This window comes from Poecilia latipinna, unplaced genomic scaffold, assembly GCF_001443285.1.
Source record: "Poecilia latipinna isolate Pla-1442-1.1 unplaced genomic scaffold, P_latipinna-1.0 Scaffold141, whole genome shotgun sequence".
In the NCBI taxonomy this organism is placed as follows: Eukaryota; Metazoa; Chordata; class Actinopteri; order Cyprinodontiformes; family Poeciliidae; genus Poecilia; species Poecilia latipinna.
In genome coordinates, this window is record NW_015112757.1 from 605,090 (window position 1) to 625,086 (window position 19,997).

Consider the following 19,997-nt stretch of genomic DNA (forward strand, 5'->3'; position numbering starts at 1 on the left):
TATATATATGTGTGTGTGTGTGTGTGTCTGTAGCTGACTTCACCAGAATCTGATTACAACAGTGGTTGACAATACTACCAAATAGTTGTCTTTATGAAGGTAGCAAAGAAAATCTTCCATTTCTTGTCATCATTACATTGCATGCTTAATAGCTAAATCAAAGATTAATGCACAATGATTCATCCAAAACAATACATGTGAGCTTTGGCTGCAAATCTATTTTTTTCTGGGTACAGTTTATTTGGTAAAGCAGTAACTTTTCAGGCATGTGGTACAAATATTCCTACACAGCCTGATGGCCTGTATTTGGAATGGTTTAGGATCAGACCATTTGGCTTTAACGTTTCCCACAAATAATTTCAAGGACCTAAAATATGACTCGTTTGAATCTTTATTTTGCTTACCTTCTTTGCTTTCATGTTGGCTGATAAGGCAAAAATGCCTCACCAAATGTCTCAGTTAACGCTGTGAGCTTCAATACCCCCACCGTTATAACCGTGTTTGTTTTTCGGAGGTCCTCTCTACCTGAGTTACACTTCAGTGTGGGCAGGGTGATCTTGCCTGAGCGTCATGTCACTTTAACGAAAGTGGGCTAGAGAATATGTCCTAACTGTTGAGGGATAAAGCTTTTCAGTTGCCATGGAAAAGCTTATGACATGGTTTAGGAAAGGAGGCCACAGTGTATGTAAAGTGCACAAGCTTTAAGCATATGTACTTTATGACAAGGCAAGCGTTTGTTCTGTTTAAAGAAAATTTTTTTTAAATATATGTCTCTGCTTTTGTCTGATAGACAAGTAAAAGAATTAGGGTGCTCTTTGTGGATCTGAATGTGCATGAAGTCTTTCTGGTGAGCTCTGCTTTAATTTTTAGGTTCAGGGACTTCCAACAGTCATCACTTTAAAACAACCATGATTTCACCCAATAGTCCTGTCATGTTTCAGCAGGCTGTTTATTAAAATCCCTTAGCCAGCCAGCAACCGCACAGCACACTCTCAGCCACGGCGCCCCAAAAACACTTTCTCACAACTCAACTGTCGCCTCCAATCTCCATCTTTCCCCCCTGTTTTCATGCCACAGCTCTCATTTTCCCTCCTGCTGTCCCAGTGGTGGTTTCCTCAGACTTACATCATCACTCAGCACATGAGTGAGGTCTCAGAGACCCATAATGCACTTCAACATCACAGCGTTACCTGGGTTTGACTTCTTTCCCATTTCTTTTAAAAAGGAACAGCGTGTATCTGTGTAGGAGTGTTGAGTCACGGACTATAAGCCACGTGAATTTTTGTCTCTTATATCAACAAGTTGTCGATCAGCATGGTCAAAACAAACACATACAACACCAACCCTCCTACTCAGGATTTTTGAAACCTTGTGGTACAGTGTTTTGTTCCCCCCCCCTTTTTTTTACTCAGCTCAGTTGATGTCCAATTGGCACAAAAGTCACATCAAGGTCAACTGCACAGAGCTGGGCTTTCCTTCCGGCTGTGGCAATGGGCCCCAACTCTGATTAGAGAGCATAAGGACTAGGAAGAGACACCTGTGAGCAACAACAGCCAATCACTCACTCATAAGCAAATTAACATAGCATGAGAAATTTAACACAGGACTGGCAGTGAAACATGTCATCGGTAGAAAAATACAACAAGCACACGGCCTTTAATCAAGATCGGCACTAATCTTGCCAAATGTTTGTCAAATAATAATGTGTGCGTATCTGACTGGCCGGTCATCTGAGCTTGATTTCTCCTTGCCTCCTGCTCTGGATACCGCAAAACACTACCATTGTCCGCCCGTGGTGGAATTCTCAACATCTCTCATCGCTTGATTAGCTGTTTAGCCGATAGCGTGATATTTGGTTGACTGTCAAGTGTTGTTCCTTTGTTTGAACTAAATTAAAAGGGAAGTATGTTGCAACACAGTCTGGATTACGCAACCTTAGAAAAATGTTTACTCTTGTTTTGTCTCCATAGATACCCAGCGCAAAAACCTCCAGCCCCCAAAGTTACTGATGTTCCAATTCATAGAACCTCTCTGTGTTACCTACCTTGTGTATCTAAGCAGTCACACGTTGCCTCTTGTTAGAATTCACACTCGTTGAACTTCTTCACATCGTCTTACGTATCTATCCAAATTCACATAAATGATCAAGTTTTGCCACATATTTTCAGTTAGATTTAGGTCTTGACTTTTGACTAGGCCGTTCTAACAGAAGAAGAAGCAATTCCATCACAGCTCAGACTGATTAAGATCATAGTACTGATGGGAGAACAAACCTATCAGGACTATGATGTCTCAAGTGTTTTTGCTCACGCCACGAGGTCTTCTTCTGGCATTGCCCTGCATTTCCCTCCATTCACCTGCCCCTCAACTCTGTCCAAATTCTATGAATCCACTGAAGAAAAACATCCCACCATTACGTTTCCCAGTGGAGGGTTTTGCCTGTAGGCCAAAAAGTAAAATTTCAACCCCATCCTGCTTGTGTGCATTATCCTTCAGGTTTGCTGTGTCCCCTATATGGCTTGTGGCAAATTGCAAATTGGACTTCTTAAGACATTGTTCTCTCAAGGTCAGACAACTAATAATTGTTCTACAAACAGATTATTCTACTTAAGCTGTGGGCCTGGTTTGCGGAGTTACAATGGCCCACTTGGTGGCTTCTTTGATTAATGCTCTCCTTGCTCTGTTTGTCAGTTTAGGTGGATAACCATTTCTTGATTTAAACAGCTGTGAGTTGTAAAAAAAAAAAAGAAAGAAAAACGTGGGATACCATTTTATAAGCTAAGTTTGAAGAGACTCCTCAAGGCAATCACTTGCACTGACTTGTTGTCTATGGGGCAATGGTTACAATGGTGGTAGGAGTTTGTCCTGTAACGGGTGGGGTTCTGGTTCAAACCCCCACTGTGTTTGTCTCAGTTGTTGCGTTTTTTGGCAAAGCAATTCGCCTGCCTCCAGACGTGGACACGGCGGGGATCGACCCACCAACTGTTGGACGATCTCCTATCACCACCGCCACCATCGTCCCCGTTGCATTTTTATCTGAAAATAGAAAAAAGTTATTATATTCTACTTTGTGGATAGAACATAAAATGCCAATAAATACACCAGAGTCTATTTCTAAGCAAATGAGTAACTGTACAAAGATTCTGGACGCTGAATACTTTTGCAGGGCACTTTACTCATGTCTGCACAATTCTGTTGGAGTAAAGTGGCGGAAAAGTTCTGTTTTAGCTCACGTCTGTGCTTGGTTCTACAATTTCTCCATCCTGTTGCCTTTTTTTTTACACCTTTCCCTTTCAACTCTCAATCGTTCTGTTCGCCAGCCATCTGGTGGCCCTTCCCTACAATGCTCAGTTCAGCGTTAACAACTAGCAGCTGGGCCAACACCACTTTTATCCACACATTCATTTATCCTTGAGTTAAATAGCTACCAGCAAGTGTTCCCCAATTTTATCTCTTGAGTGTTCAGCTGAGAAGACAGGATGGCCTGAGGGTCGTGGTGACACTGGTTTATGTTGTCCTATAGAGCTTAGTGCTTGTTGGAGGGTTGATTGCTGGCAGATGCTGTTTGTGCAATGGCAGAAGGTCAGAACGGGGTAAACCAGTGGCGACAGGAGCTTCGCTGATCTGCAAGTGTTACTGCAGCCAAAAACCTGAAAGTAATGGTGAACACAGAGCAGAGCTGGTCAATCGAGACCCGGGATCCAAACCTCTGGTTCTTTCTCCTGTCAGGACCAGAGGCCTGGACACCGTCAGCCAAATGAGGCACAAACAGAGACACAGAAAGGGGGAATCCTACCTTGACTGAGTTCTTATTTGCTCACTCCCACACCTCTTCAAGCAATTTCCCCCGACCTAAATCTAACATGTCACAAGGTCAGAGGATTAATTAGTAATCTTAACAGCTGTCATTATCTGGGATGGGTCTAAATTATTTCATTTCTCACCTTGCCAGCACATGTGGCTTGTCAATTTGCCTGTTGAAGACATCCAGAACACTTTTTTCCTCTCTCAACTTCACTCTTTTCTTTCTTTAGTACTCTGTCTCCCTTCTCTTGCTTCCTGGAGCTAATTTTCAGAATGATTTCATGGCCACAGAATGTCCTAATTACGGAGAGCTGGTCTACTTTGCTGCAGGGCTGCTTTTTCAGGCCTGGTAATTCAGTATTTGTGCATTTTTGTATGTGTGTGTGTGTGTGGGTGCGTGCGCGTGTGTGTGTGTTTTTTTGAAGGTTTGTGTGTTTAGTGAAAAAGGAGGGAAACTGGGTTTTTTGGGGTGGGGTCACAGAGTTTTAAGGCAGGGGTACCTGTCACTTTGATGGACGTCTGAGGGACCTGGCTGCCCTTGCGCCCCTGACCTCCTTCTCCGGCACTCCACCACGCCAACATCTCACTCTGTCAGACAGTTAAACCCAGGTGGGGGCACAAGCTGTGTGTGAAAGTGTTTTTGTGCCAAAGAGACACGGAACAGGGGCTCCTTCATGGAGAGACCCCAAAAGGATGGAATAAAATACTTAAACTCAACCCATAATGTCTTGGTCAGAGCCAGAAAGTAATACAGAACTCTCTTTCTGGACGTTTAGCTGAATTTTTACTGTCGATATAAGCAAACAAGAAGTCCAACTATCAACTTCTGTTTGTTATCAAGTTATTTAGAGGCAAGACTAAGTAATCAGCTCACTTCTTCCCTTCGATCAGTTTGAAGGTAATGAGTTTTGTCTCCTAGCTTATACAATTCAGCATGCGTGTGTTTGTGCGTGCTTGTCCATCTGTGTATTCCCTGTGTTACACGCCATTATTTACAGACGCTCTTTCTAATTTCACACTTCACACGCTCTCTGTCGTCGGCTGGAAATAGAAAAATGGAGGAGAAAAAAAATACAGGCAGCAGCGGCCGATGAGAATGAAATTGAAAAATGAAAAGAAAGTCGGGTTGCGGGGAAAGGGAGACCGCTGTCAATGGCTGAGCCTCCCCCCTCCTCATCCCACAACCCCCGGACGTGGGATGGAAACCAATCGCCGTGGAAACTGCACGAATCAGCCAACCACATCGTGGCCCTGTGCGTTCCACCCTGTATACGTAGCTCATGCGTCTGCACAAGCATCGCAACATCTGTATTTTTTTCTGTTTTGTTGCCTTTTGATTTTGAGATCCGTTGGGGTAAATGAACATGATGGGTTTCGCCGTCATTTCCATTAAACACCCGCAGTCTGTCTGACAGTGAAGCGTGTATCCGCATCAACCGCTTCCCTATACGCGGAGGCTTTCATGTATCTCCCTGTGTGCTTTTCGTTGACTTGCTTTCCCCTTTTCAGCCTCAAATCTTCTTGAATTATTCTCTCCTGTCCTTCTGTTCATGTTTCTTACCCCAGCGTTCGCCTGTCAGATGGCTGCGGAGGGGGCAAGCTGGTGTTCTGTGGTGAAGGGGGAAAAGACAGGGGAGTGGCCGTCCGGGTCTTTTTTTTCTGACAGAAGTGGGGCTGCCTTTACACTGTCCAAACGGGTCGAGCCGTCACTCCTGATTAGCTCTCGTGTTGCACAGAGCCAGGCAGTTGTGGATCTCTGGAAGCTATTACTCAGCCTGTGAGTGAGTACCCTGTCCCCCCCTCTCACCCTTTCCACCCCTTCACCGCTCTCCCTTTGACTTAATCACTCACAGCTGAGGAGCCAGAGAAGGAGTAGAAGAAGAAGAAGAAGAAGGAGAAGGAGAAGGACAGAGCTAACGGGTGGAGTCAGGCATTAATCAGCAACAAGTGCGACCGAGTCCATTTTGTGTGAATAACATTTCAGTCCCATTGGTACAGGAACACACACGCTCTCTTGCAACAGGGCCCATTTGGCCTCCAGTGGTGAGCTGCCATGTTCTGCTGGAGGAATGTCTGCCCCACAGGAACAGGAAATGAAGAAGCAGACACATATACAGGCTGCCTTGTGTCGCCACGGGTGCCAGGCTAAACACACACTCAGGCACACAACGTCCACCCTCAGCTGGAGCTTGTTAAAACCGAGACAGCCAGGGCCAGCTTGTCTTTGTCAGATCTCTGATGTTGCATTCAAGCTGATGGTTTGGGCATTTTCATACGTCTCCATACGTCTGGGTGCGTGTACGTGGTCCTCGCAGCTAGGCCTGAGAACACTGAGCAATGGTGACACTCAGGCCCCAGGCCTCCGTGTTTTCCCTCTATCCGGCTCTTCCGCCTGCAGCTGTCCAATGATGCCTCCTGGGTGGGCGGTGGGTCAGAGCGAGAAACCCAAGCCTTCATGAGACGTGCTCTTAATCAGCCACATGACCATGAACAAATTCACACTTAATTTAGATCAACATGAAAAGCCTAACCCCTTGTTGAAAGCAGAGGAAACTTGCAGGAGAATCGTGCTTCGCAGTGAAAAAGTGTGCTTGGCTTTCAGTATTATTTCTCTTAATTGGGAGAGAAATTGCCTTCAGAGCTGCCAAACATATATAAAGCTATCCAATCATTCATCGGTCTATAAATGATGTATTGTGCAGAGCCAAAGTATTCATGTCATGAGGTTCATCTTGACATGAATAGTTACCACAAACCTTAATGTGGTTTGTGGTTGTCAATCCCCAGATTGTCTTTGAAGACGACACAATGGCAAACATTGTGTACCAAGCTATGTCTGTCTACCCAAGCTGATCAGAGAAGCAACCAGAAGTCCTGTGTTGACTCTGAAGATTATCCTGTTTAGAGCAAACAGGTTATCATGTTTGGTTATCCAAGAAGTCACACTGAAGTCAGATTAAATTAAACTTTTCGACCTACATGAAAAACCTCACATTTCATATGTCTTCGTGAACATCATTGCCAGCGGTGGCAATAATTTCGAAGGGTACTTTTGTAAACACATTGCAAACTTTTATGGCAAAATATTGTTGCTAGCCATAAATAACAAGGACTTCTATCTTAGGCATCTCATAGCATGTACAATGGTTTTCATGGCACATTAATTTTGCTCATTATTTTTTTATTTATTTTCTTCAAAACACAAAGTATAAATTATTTAATGGCGGGGGGAGAAGGGGGAGTTAGCGTACTGCTAGAGTTTGGGGCTTGGGGGGGGGCAAGTAGAAGGAGAGGAAGGGGGGTTACCATACCGCTAGCGGGGGAGGGGGCGAGTCGCAATCACAACTTCCTGCAGTCACCGGACGTTGTGATTGCAGCTATTAATGGAAATTCACTCATATTGCAATTTTCACCAGTCATCACAACTTTTCCGCGAATCTGACCAATGACCTTAAGATTTTCTGTATTTCCTTCTTTTCTGACCAATTACTGCAACTTGGTTAAAATTTGACCAGTCCCCTCAGGACATTGTCTTGGCCCTTCCATCTATTAAATATATTTTGCTCAATGTGTACCTTGTGTTTATCTCATCATCCATTTTCCCGTAAGATCTGACCAGGTTCCCTGTCTCTCGTCTGGAATGCGTCCTGATATGTGGTGATGATGAAGTTCAATATTGACCTCATCTAACCACGGCACCTTCTTCCACATGTTTGCTGTGTTGCCTGCTTGGTTTTTGGCAAACGGCAAATAGGGACTTTTATACCTTTCTTTCAACTTTAGCTTCTTCCTGCCACTCTTCCATTAAAGCCAGATTTGTTGAGTGCATGTCTATTACTTGGAATGTCGGAAGATTCTCGCACCCCAAGCTGTTAATGTCTCTACATAGCTTTTACACTATGTTACGCTCTTTCCATTCTTAGGTTAATTCTTTCTATGACAAACCTCTGATGCCTTCGCAGCACAGTTGCATTTGCATAGACTGAGTTGCACATGAGTATACTTTGCGACTTCAGAAGGCAATTGCTTGCACATGATTTTATTTTGGAATGTCAGATGAAAAGGACCACATTTAAATGCATGCCAGAGACTTTACCGTGCAGAAGATTTTTAAGAACCATGTATCGCATTCTTTCTAGTTCGCAATGAAGCAGTGCTTTGTGATAGTTGAACATATGATTCCAGTAGAATGAAAGCAAAGTAAAAAATGAAATAAAATACTGCAATTGTAATGTGACAAAATATGTTTGGTCTGTACCAAACAAAGCTCAAACTATAACAATGTCTTACTTTTAAAGACTTCTCCATAACTCTTGTTAAAGGTTTAGGAAGTAGAGGCTTACATGTGTCAATTGCTTTGGTTCAGGGAGACCCCACAAAAACAATAAAACAAGAAAAGAAGAAACCCGTCCCATGATAGATCATATTTCCAGCCATCCTCAGTCTCTTGTTTTCTGTCCTCAGCAGTCCTTTTCCTTTCATCTTTAAAGTGCTGAGCCCCGGGCGTGAATGGGGAAGATACGTTTGGATGTGTAAGTGCATAAGAGAGACGGAAAGGTGAACATTCCTCACCTGTCCGGTGTACAAAAAAAAAACAAAAAAACGCTTCCGCTGACTGTGGATCAGTTTGTTGTTACTTTAGGGTGAAGGATGGGAGGAGTAGGGAGTGACGGTTCAGCAACCATAGAAGTGCTAGCCATAAACTAGCGGAAGGGAGGCGAGGAAGGGAGCAAAGTAGATTAAAGGAGATGAAGGAGGACAACAGGAGAGGTATTTACAGAGATAGAGGAGGAGTTGAAGGTAGGCTCTTCATCTTCCAGTTCCAATTATTGAAAAACCACACTTGCATCACCCTGCTTTATGTGTTACACTTCATTATCTTTAGTGCCTGGCAATGTCAGAATCCATTTAGTTTTCAAATCCGTCTGCAGCGGATCCTGATAAATCTCTATGAAAACACACATCATGCACCACCGCAAGGATGACAAAACCAGCACATTGTTAACCTTTTGGTCAGAAAGTGTTCATTTGCTAACACTTTCCCACCTCTCAAAGGAACTTCTGCTCTTGAAACCAAAAGAAAAACCTGCTAATTACAGGTCTTATACATACAGTTGGAAAACAACATTAGCATAACAAACAGGATAAAGAGACCCATATCCTTATTTTTCTCACTGACCGACATGAAATCAAACAAAACAATGTGTGTTTAAGCTCAGTCAGAATTGTTTGGTAATTTTTTTTTTGTTAAAACTAACTTGTCGTAGTCAGAAGTTTCCATGGACTTTAGAATTTGACCGTTTTTGTCTTGAGTTGAATGGTTTAGGTCAAACCTTTTGTGTTTTCTTCCACAGACATCTCAGAGTAATTTTCTCTGATTTTTCCATGTTCCTCCAGACTGAACACATGCAACTGAGTCAGATGTAAAGTCCACCTTGTTTGCACACATATTTTTTTCTCAATTTTTGATTGGATGGTGTCTTTAATGACTTTGTGGTGTTTTTATGATGTTAAGCACTCTGAACTTTCTTTCTGCTGAAATGTCCGTTACAAATAAACTTAACTGATCGATTTCCTGTAGGACTGAGATCAAGGCTTTGTGATGGTCACACCAAACTTCATCTTTGTTGTTCTTAGGCCACTTTGTAACAAATATTGTGGTACTTTTTTTTTTTTTACATTTATTGTCCAAGCATAAAACCCATATGTGTCCAAGTTTTTATTTCCTGACCGATTCCTAAAATGTTGCTTCAATATCTCAACATGTTTTTCTTCATCCTATTTGTTGTTATGTGAAAAGCATCAGATCCCCACGCAGAAAATGAAAATCAGCCAATCAACATGCTGTCAAAGACTTTACATCATCAAACCTCAAACTGGACTCTCTAAATGTTGCATATGGAATGGCTTGTGTTTGAAAAATACATTTAAATCTCCAAAAACAACTTTTATCACTCTGACATTTAGCAAATGGAAATAATAAAGAGACCTAAAGCAAGAAAAGTTTAGCCTAATTTAACCAAAGATAATGGTTACCTCTCTTTTCATACACTGTATGTATATACCTGGTTTCACTTGTGGGTGATGTGTACTTTTTTTTTTTTCTAAATTCTGGAAAATTCACTAGAAGGTTATATATTGCTACAATATGAAAATAATAAAAACCGCTCTTTCTTTTCCCCCCATGGGGTGTTGCTGGGCAGACAGGGTGCCTGGCTGCCAGGGGACTCACTGGCCAATTAGTGTAGAATTTGAGCATCGTAACGAGCCTTGGAGGAATAAGGGGAGCTTGATTACAACACCTAAACCTTCCTGTCGCCCTCAGCCAGAGGGCCAAATGTCTCACTGACAGCCAAGTCACAGCTGGGGACGATGGGAGAAATGACTCCAGCCCACACTGGCCCCTCTGTTCGGTGCAATTTGGGAGCTGGAGTGTGACTTTCCTTCTGAAGCATTGTTCTTGCGGCATTGTAGATTTTGAATTAATCGTTTCAACAGAGAAGATTTAATAGAGAAAATACAGACAGGACGTGGGAGCAATAAATATACAAAGCATAAGTGCTTGCCTTTTTTTTTTTCTTCCCCCCCGACTCGCCTGTTCGTGCTCGGGCCCTCATTTGGAATTCATGCCGTAAAAACCATAATAAACGGTGGGATTGAATCATTCAGCAGCTCTGATTTGCTTGGCAAGACGCAGATCTGGAGTTTATTTGTCTATGTTGTACTGAATCAGTCAGGCCCTGCTAGAAACAAACTTCAAACAAACACAAGACCCCAACAATTTGGACGTTATTTGAAAAACAGCACCGAGAAGCTGATTGGAATGGCACACTGTGCATCGGGGGTACATGTCTACTGACATGATTCATGTTGTCCGGAAATTTTGTGACTCGGAAATGTCACAACACTAGAGAAATATGACAGTGTAGCGTAACAAAAGCTTAACATCTTGCAAGCTTCGATCCGTTTTCACTCCGGATTTATGAGGAACAAACACACAGTTGAGCATAATTCTGAAATGGAAAGTGAAATAGATCACAATAAAAATCTCAATGAAAATCATAAAGGTGGCACGTACTTTCGCATTCGGTCCCACTCGCTCCGAGAGCCCCAAATAAATATCCAGTGTAACTAATTACCTTCAGCAGTCGCTTTATTACTATTGCCAACACAAACCAAAGGTGTGTAATGTAATCACACTGTAAATACAGAATTTCTTTTAGGGTTCTAAAAGTGTGCTAAGAAGCACATAGATGAGGTGAGAGAATCTGTTCACAAGGGAATTGTGCGAAATTTTGAGATTTTTTTGTGTGTGGCTAATAACTAACTGCACATTAAACTACGCCTACCATTCTCAAGGTGAAACGTGGTGGTGACAGCATCATGCCATGGGGATATTTTTCTCAAGCAGAGACAGGAAAACCAGTCAGAGCTGATTAGACGCCAGATGGAACTAAAAACAGGAATAAAGGAGTTGCAAAACACCTGAAACCTGGTCAACAATCCTGTGCAGAGTACGTCGAGGCCCAGTCAAATTCCACACCAAAATCTAACTGAGAATCTGTTGCAGGATTTGATCCAGACGTCCATTCAGCCCGTCTGCTGTATTGACACCTGGAATGGACAATGCTTTCACAGGTATGGCTTAAAGGCTCCAAGTTATCACTCACTGACGATGTTGAATTACGGAAATTGCGTCATTTTGGCCGAGTTGAACCGTACCACACAGGGCTCCGTTGGATGTGTTGTGTGATTGGTCAGAAGTTTTTTTGGGCATGCTTTATGTGGAAATGCGCTCAGACAGTAATGCTGACACTAATGCTTCAACTCGTCCACTTTTACCATTTTTGTATCTGCAGGCGACACGTTAGAGGGGTGCTTATCCTACGCAGCGAGGAATTATTCACATTTGTGATTCTTCATTACAAAGACTCTCAAATGGCTGCCGCCCCCTGACAATGGATTGCTCCCTGGCCCTCCAGGTGCCCCCGCAGATGACTGACGTGTAACGGCACACCGGATCATTTCTGCAATCGCGTAGGGGTGTCACTTATACCGAAGCGGAAAGAATGTGCCCCTGGTGGTCTGCACCGTGTATAAAAGGTGTATCCCACAACCACGTGACCATGCACTTTCTCCTTCTGTCACACGAACTTCCAAAATGCCTTAATGTTTGCTGCAGTAACGTGACAAAATTGTCATCGCATTTAAAACCTTTGCAAAGGACAGTAGCTTAGTGAGACTCCAAATGTTTCTCTCTTGAAAAATCCAGAAAAATACACAGTGGATTGTAGGGGTACACAGTGCCCTGCAAACGACTCGATCCGGCCACCTTACATGTCATCATGTTCCACTGTAAACTCAATGTGATACGAGCTCCAAAGGCATCTTTTGATGCCAATATTATCCTCAATGTCAGTGCAGATCTCCCGTCAGCCTGGCCCTAATACACAGTGACAGGAGCCCCGCGGTGAGGACCCCACTCTGTCGTCTGATCGGGCAACCAGATGGACAGCTCAGCAGCAAGAGGGGACCTGATATCAGTGTCAGCAATCAGATCTCACCCGCTGAGAACTCGTGTGTGTGCGCGAGGCGGCGTGGGAGAGAGAATACACAGTGCGAAGTGATTGTTGGGAGCATATGTGCTGACGGCAGCCGGAGTGTGTGTTGAAATGAAGATTAATGAATAAGGTCCCGGTAACGTGTGTGTGTGCAGATGAAGTCGGAGGGTCAACGGACGCTTCGAACTGCGCACAGACTTAAACTTGAGTGTGCACACGGTGTGTAGGTGGCGGTATGTAAAAGTGTGTGCCTGGTTAAATTGTATCTTTTGACTTTTCATCACCTCTTGTCCCACAGCTGCGAGGTGCAGACTGACCTGAGAGAAGCTCACAAAGCTCCCCTATAACGTCACAACTCAACAAGTCAAAGGAGTTTTTCTTCAGCTAAATAATTATTATTTTTAAAAAGCTACAAAAGGATTCTTTTGTTGTTGTTGTTGTTCTCATTTTGAAAATTGTTAATTTTTCTGCTGACTCATTTCATAAAAAGAAAAATATCGTCTGTCTTCGGTTAAAAAATAATCAGGGTTAATTTAACTTGAACACAAACCTCAGAAACAATGACTCACATAACAAAAAAACATATAAAAACACTTAAAAAGATCGCTTCCAAGCCATTTTTTGTTTTTTGTTTATTTTGCACTACAACTGCCAGAAGATGATGTCTCTGTACAAACAATGAACACAAGTCATTCCTGAGGGGAACAGAGTCTCCGTCCGAACCGAATGAAGTGGTCATTTGTTCAATGTCAGCTGATAAAGATCGCATGGCTGTCATCGGGAAAATATGCCCCAGATATTCCCTTCAGAAATCACTGATGATAATTAACTATTGCTTGTGATGTGAGGTTAGTAAGTCTCCCAAGGACGATGCATTTCACAATGTTCAGACACACCAGGAAACAAAACAGTGGAATAAAAAATACATAAATAAATCAATGATATCATATTGAAACTGTAAAGTTAGTGTTAGTAAAACTAACTTTATATAGCTGGGGGTATTTTACATATGAGCTTTTTACATCATGCTGCTTGCACCTACTGTCCACAGGCTTACAAAATGTAAAAAAAAAAAAAAAACAGGAAATTTTCCAAAATAAAGAGCATAAAAAACACACAATTTCTATTGAACGGGGCACCCAAAGCTGATTACAAATATAAAATCCTATTTTGTCTAGTTGAGCTGGCATTTTGTTTTCTTTTTCACTTGTTTAACAATATGTGGGCCAACTGCAGGCTTTTTAGTACCTTCCCTTTAATAACCATGATGCAGGAAGGATAGGTGATGAGTGATAAGGAAGGGACTCTAGCAACTATTATTCAAAGTATTTATAATGCAAATTAAAAACACAGAAAATTTTAAAGTTTAGTCCAAAGTGGTAATCCAATTCCATTTAATGTATTTATATTGAGCTAATTTGCAATAAATGTCACCTCTAGGCAGGGGCACTGCCAGAAATCTTGGGCCCCCTGACAAAAAACTTAGATTGCCCCCCTCCCCCGCGCAGCTGTTATTACAATTTTTTGAGTCTATTTGACCCATAAAAAGCGTCACAATTTTAAAGCCTTTCAGCCGCCTTGCTTTCTATGGCCCAATAGCACAATATTTACTGCTCATGAATTTTACATCCAACAGTCCACATCCAGTATGCAAGTAGGTTGCTTAAATTTTTTTCTATTAGTTTTAGATTACTGAAATTCCTCTCCATGAGCAACAGTCAAAAGCAATGTGCAACTACACATGAAGCAATCCAGACTTCTCAAAAATGCTATGTAGTTGCATTTTATTCAAGCTGTAGTACATAACTTTAATAAAAAATGCTTTCTCCATATTTGTTAAAGCTGTCACCATGTCTTAGCAGTTTGTTATGAGGCAGTCTGTGAAAACAATCAATCTCCTTCACCTGCTTCCTGAACTACTATTGCTGGCTAAAGGAATGCACCGTTCTGATCAAAACAACCAATCAGAACTAGTAGGACACTATTAGCACTGTCAATCAACTTCATTCACTCACTGCTAAATTTGCACAAATCGCAGGGGAGGAAGGATGAGCAGCACCACAGGAGATTGTGATTGACAGCACTAAAACTCTCCTGCCACTGACTGGTTGTTTCTAGCACTAAGAGAAAGCAAAGGAAATAGATTTTTCACAGATTACCTCTCAAACCATACTGTCACAACATAATGACAGTTTTAAAAATATGAGAAAAAAATATTGATAAAAAAATTACATACTGCAGCTTTAATTTCACTCAGGACAGAACATGTCAGGAGGGACGTGGGTTAGAGCTGCTGCTGACTCACTCTTCTGTTGTTAAGTGGTAAAAGGGCAGGGCAAAAACGGATGTGTGTTTTGGTCTGGGAGGGGTAACATTAAATTTTTACTTTAACTTTGCAGCAATCCCAGATACTTAGCAAGCATGTGGTGACAGTGGAAAGGAAGGACTCCCTTTCAACAAGAAACAGCCTAAAACAAAACCTGGTCCTGTGTGGCCGGTCGTCTACCTTGACTGACTGATGTTTGGAGAAAACAGTGAAATCAGACACACAAAAACACAAACGCACACACAAAAAAGACAAAACCCCCCCCAAAAAAACAACAGAAGCATTGAGCTATGTCTGTTAAGAAAAGAGTTATAAGATTTAATGGCAGCAGGATCTCTCAAAAAAGAATATGCTTTGTTTTACATTGTGCTGTAAATGTCCTCAATATGCTGTAAAAACAGCCATCAATAACATCAAGGAAACCTGCTTTCTGAATGGATTTCAACATCTTGAGGTCAAATAATTGTTTGGATCCCTGCTGAGACCTGAAGGCTTCGTGCTAATTTCGTTATCGCCTGTTATAATAATATCTAACATTGTCACAAGAACTAGGAAGCATGCTACACATTTTAGCACTTGGGGAAGCTCTCCAAGCAGCAACATGTGGAACAGCGACATATTATATCTGCTTTAGAAAAGCATGAGTAATGTTGGTCATTACTGCCGTTGCACCGATCTAATTTACTCACCTCGACAAGCTAAACATTTGAAGCAGCTCTAACTGATGGTAGTCTTTCTGATTTATTAAGCTAATGTCTATCTGAACACTCAGGGACACTTGCTAGCTGTGTGTAAAACATTCACCTTTCATTATTAAAATAAAACAAAACTAAAACTTAATGGGAAAATTAGCATAACACGTGCTGAATAACTACTTGTCTGAGGTAAACGCTTGAGGTAAGTTAGCCCAAAGTTATCAATTGCTGATTCTTAATTGCCAATTAGGAGCAACTTGAGTCCAAGTACAAACCTCGAGTCACCATCTTTATTTAATATGGACATGTTTTACAAAAGCAGCCAAATTTTTGCATTTAGGCCATATTCTGACATAGACTGCATAAAGAAAAAGAGTGTGGCAGCAGATTAAGAATTAAACACCTCTACCGATACGCTGTTCTAAGCATTTCTCCCAAGCGCAAATTCATACTCCATATCTGGAAGCGTTTTCTGCCGCCGGGCTCCGGCAGTGGGAATGCTTCCCTCCATGGAATTTCTTGCTTGATGTTAAAAACACAAATGAACCACATTTGTGTTTGCTGTTTTCACTTACTGTTTTCCATTTGAAAAGTCTTATGAAGCCACACAAGATGATTATGAAATACAGATGTATAATGAATCCCTCTGTCCCTGCCCGCATCCTCTATCTATCTGTTGCGTGTGAGATTTGGATGGGGAGTCTCTGAGTCTGTGTGTTTGTCCTGCCTTCAAGCTGGAACACAGCATTCCTGCCCCATCCTGCTTTTTCATCTATCTACGGAGGCGGAAGAAACGGAAGTCCACTCTCAAAGCTGAATTTCTTGTGGAGAGATGTTTTTTCTCAGTCGCTTTAGGAGCTGTCAAAATCTCAGTTTGTGCCGTAAAACATTTAAAGATAGATGGCTTCAAGAGCCATTATTCAGATTTTTTTTTCTTCTCTGTGAGTGTTTCAGTGACTGAACATGATATCTTCTTTCCCCGTGTGCTTCCATTTTTCTTTCCTCCCGCCTTTTGTCACTTTACATCTCAACGGATCTGTCTGCCTCTCCATCGATCTGTCAATCTATCCATTTATTCGGCAACATCTGTCATTTCTCTTGTCACTTAAATCATCCATCCATTAGACCATCCGTCTTTCATGCGACTCACTCAGCTCATCCCTCCTTCATTCATCTGTCCATCGTGCCTTTTGTGCACCAAGATGCTGTTGTGACTGCTGCTGTGATCTCGGCTGCTTTCGGCAGAAACACGGTGACAGATTCGAAGCCGAACGTTTGCGTGCCTTTGCGCAGATAGCTCGCACCTGCGGGCCTCGCAGTGTGCCAGAGCGAGAAGAAAGATGCCGTTTTCCTCGTGCCGATTTCAGCTCGCACATGCCAGGTGCAGCTCTTCTGCTAAAACAAGACTCGCAAAGACTCCCGAGAGTTTCAGCACAGCATCAACAGGTTGTGTAATTTCTCTGAAACGGATCTCTGGCTGGCAGAGTTAAATGAGGAAGTGGAATGAATTAGTTTTGTGTGTGTAAGAGAGTTTTTTGGGTGGTGTAAGGGAAGGTTTGTGTATGTTGGTGTATACAGGGGTTTAGAAGCCAGGGGCCTCTTTTTTTTTTTTTTTTAACCAAGTGAGTGAAATACAGGGTTGGTTGTTGGGGTGACAAGCCCTGACAGACCACTCCAACTCAACCATCAGCACCCTCTCACCAAGGAAATACACAGATCTCCTGTTTTTTTTAATTTTTTTTTTATACACACTCCCTCCAGTCTGTTACTTATTCCTGAAAGCTCACTCTGTGCTTCTCCCACCATTCCACATGCTCTAATTGCGCCCTCTGACTAAACAGTGACTTGCAAAAGTGCTTGTATTACTTTAACTTCACCTCATTGCATCATGCTACAATATTTACTAGACCAACACAACATACTCGCAGCATTACTGTGAAGTAAGACGAAAATCATACATAGTTTTCAAGATTTTTGTCATAAAAACCCAAAAGGTGCAGCATTTCCACCAGTGTATTATAGGCCTGGCGGGCTGCCAGGCTTTACTTTTGCCCCCACCAGGCTTAGCTTTGCTTATGTATTTAAGTCTTTATAAAATGTTTGCATTGTTTAAGACTTTATAGTTGCTGTTCAGATATTAATCTTCCAATCTTCCAATAACACATAATTGTCAAATTACATTTTCAAATTTCATGTAACCTATAGCCATTTTTTACCTCAAAAACACGGCGAGCCGCTGGATGAATGACTGCCGAGTGCCCCAACAACCGGGCTCAGCAAGTTTTCTGGTGGAAACCTTGAAGGTGTGACGTAAATTTAATTAGCCTGCTGAGTTAATACTATCTTCTAATCTTTTGAGATACACATTCACTGTATTTAAAAATGAAGGTTTTGCCCACTGTTTCAGTAAAATTTGGGTTGACTGTCACAGACTCTCAGTTGCCTTTTAGGTCTGAACTTTGACAAGCTCATTCTATAAAGCTACATTGTAGACATAGCTGCCCTTTGGCAGTCTGAGAAAGCTGAGAAGCGAAGTGAGAAAGCCATTCAGTTGGCACCACCAGACCCTTGGACTACCACCAGCAGGTAAGACGGGTGGAGTGTCTTGCCCAAGACACAATGACTCAAGTCATATGTGGAAAAATTTACCAGGGCAGCTGTGGATACAATGAAGCTTACCACCATCAGTGTACGAATGTGTGCATGAATGATTGGCTAGTTGTCGTGTAAAACACTTTGGAGTCCTCTGGCTTGATAAAGTGCTATGCAAATATAGGCCATTGCATAGAAACCCCAAAAAGTTACATTTTGGTCCCTTCTGACCAGAGCACATTATTTCACCACAAGGGTTTCGTCTCCTTAACCAGACTGCTTATTATGGCTTACTTGGTGCTGATGGCAAGACTCATGGATTGCACGATGAATTTGTAATTTATCTTGTTGACAAATTCCCCCCATAACTTGTGGATGTACGTGAGCATGTAGGTAGATTTACAGTTTTGTCACGCTCTTTCGGTTTTCAGATGATGGATTCAGCAGTGCTCGGCGAGATGCTGAGAGCTTATGACATTTTTGTATAACCACAACCCTGATTTGGATTTTAACTTTTATTTCTAAGATCCCCGCTGTGTTCCTTGATCTCTGCGATGTTGCTCGTTTCTAAAAGTTCTTTAACATTTTTGAGATTTTCATAGAGAAAGTGTTTTTGTGCAAAATTACTCAAGATTAAACTTTTTGTTTAGAAGGTGATTGGTTGCACTGCATTTTATGTGGGGCTTTTAAAGTAGATGTGGTTGAATACAAAAGCAAGCCTTTTGATTTTTTTTCTGCATTCAAAAAAATGATCTATGATTTCCCTTCCATTTCACTTCTTTGCACTGGTCTTGGATGTAAAATCCCAGTAAAAATGAACCAAACGCTCAGCGGGCGTGGATACGTTTGTGAGGCACTGTGTATCCTTTCACGACAAGTTCCAACTGGCAAAACTCTTTCCAAACACCGATCGGCTTTCCTCCTGCACAGGCCCGTTTCAAGACTCCGAGCACTTGAGGTGTGTTTATATTTACTTGTGCGAAGCAGCATTTTGTTGCGGTTCTGTCCACTCGTCCAGGTGAGAGCCAGGCGTTGAGTGAAGGAGACAAAAGGGAAGGAAAAGGAGCGAGTGAAGAATATTTATTATTCTCTTCCTTTGTTTTTCAGCCACTTGCACACTTCCCTCCCAGACTGCGCAGCCATCCATCCATCATCTTTCTTTAGTGAGCACTGTTTATGTCTGGTTTCATAGGTTTGTCTGTTTGTTTGACAGCCAGGAGGTCTGCCACCATGCCGTACCTGTCAAAACCTGTCAAAAACCTCTTTCCACTCTGCGGGTGCGCGCACACACACACACACACACTCTTTCGAAAACAGAAGCAAAGCATAGAAAAAGAAACAGAAGAAGGAGAAGAACAAGAGCAGGCTGTTTTATTTATTTATTTTTTTTCTCAATGACCATATGTGGCAATTGATAAGCTGCCGGCATACAAATCATGAAACAAGTTACGATGGAAATTGTTGAGACAGTGAGCCATTAATGGTTTTAGGTCTGGCCCCAGAGCACCTAAACTGCCTCTACAAATTAAATCTATTCTGCAAATTCAATCCGGTTAGTTCGAAAATTCAATACATCACATCACAGAGGCTGTTTAATGCTACTCAGTGGATCCAACTCATGCATGTAGCTTGTATCCTCTGAAGAAAAGGGACTCATTGAAGAGATGAATGCACTTTTGTTCCAGCTTTCCAAAAAGTAAAAAAAATACAGTGTGAATTCCTCAGCGTTTACTCCTTGTCACTTTCTCAGTAATTCTCTAATGCACTAGGAGTCAGGACAAGTAGTAATTGAGTCACATGCAACTTGGATAACTTGGACCACATAAATGTCGCTGAAAAGGACAAGGCTTAAAAAAATATGACGAGGGTAACAGTATCAGGCACGCGAACGTTTATTTTAGCTGGCCTCTTGACAGTTTGATAGAAATGTGTTTGTTTCCAATGAAAAACGTGCGAGATGTCAGCATACAATATACACAGCACCGCAAACGACTTTGAACAAAACCCCGTCAAGCTTCG

General features: G+C 42.1%; 1 long non-coding RNA gene across 1 annotated transcript in view; it reads left to right on the forward strand.

Annotated features, from left to right (window-relative positions):
* LOC106945374 (uncharacterized) overlaps positions 1 to 12,720 on the forward strand; it is a 62,549-nt gene extending 49,829 nt beyond the window's left edge. The window contains exons 2-3 of the long non-coding RNA XR_001424545.1: positions 11,375 to 11,442; positions 11,664 to 12,720. This is a non-coding gene — a long non-coding RNA (uncharacterized LOC106945374). The remainder of the gene's footprint in view (positions 1 to 11,374; positions 11,443 to 11,663) is intronic.
* Positions 12,721 to 19,997: the final 7,277 nt, after the last annotated feature.